A 1,135-nucleotide genomic window follows, 5' to 3' on the forward strand; every position below is an offset into this window, starting at 1 on the left:
TTTCGCTGTTATCCTCGTAGCGAAAAACTGTCCTTTCGTGATTTCTTCTCAAGGGAACGATATAATGTGGTGGAAATCGGGACTCATCGTCGGTATTTCAGAGTATGATAGCTGTCATGCCAGTCATTCATAACTATGAACACACGATCATAACGTTTTGACCAAATTTATCTAGAAGCAAATATTGAAAGTACTACCGGTATTCAAGTTTCAACTCATATATGCTTGGTTAGTACTTAAAGGGTTAAAACTTATAATATATGCCTCGCCGTTTGGCGCCTCTTTCTTGTAATTATTTATGGTAATTGCTACTTAGTTTTAATGTGGGCCTTGTACCCTAATGGACTCAAGTCAAGTTTAGATTGAAGCTATGCTCTTAGCGTGATGTACCTCATTGAATTTGTGCCTTGCGCTTATCTGGACTTTGTAACTTAGTTTACGTTTCAATATTGAATTGATGTAACCGTTCTAATGGTGGATTGTTTATTTTTTTTCATAACTTAAAGGTTTATCTACAAGGGCCGGCAAAAGTGCCTTGGTAAAAAGTAAAAATGATACAGAGTTCACCTAAAGTTTACCTAAGTTAAGTTACTTTAGGTGAACTCTGTACCCTTTTTACTTTTTACCTAGGCTCTTTTGCCGGCCCTTGAAGATAAACCTTTATGTTATGAAAAAAAAAAAAAAAAAACCAGGGTTTGGGACTTGGTGAAACCAAGAGAGCATGAAGGTAAGGGAGGTAAGCCCTCATATTGGCCCTATTCACATCGTAATCCCTATTAAGTTATTTTTAGATCTCCTGCTAGATCCGGTATTCCCACGAGGGTTAACTGATAGCCAATCATATGTCCCCATTTTTACAAATGTTGCCAACGACGCAAATCATTGCGTGGAAATTCGGGACATATGATTGGCTATCAGTTAACCCTCGTGGGAATGAATACCGGATCTCGCAGGAGATCTAAAAATAACTTAAGAGGGATTACGATGGGAATAGGGCCAATATGAGGAATAACCTCTCTTACCTTCATACTCTCCTTGGTGAAACTTCATACCCTGTTAAGGATAAACAAGTGATCTTTGGGATGGAAATAGACAATAATCTGGATTTTTCTGGTCATATATCAAAGTGCGCAAA

Source organism: Montipora capricornis, chromosome 9 (assembly GCF_036669925.1).
Source record: "Montipora capricornis isolate CH-2021 chromosome 9, ASM3666992v2, whole genome shotgun sequence".
NCBI lineage: Eukaryota > Metazoa > Cnidaria > Anthozoa > Scleractinia > Acroporidae > Montipora > Montipora capricornis.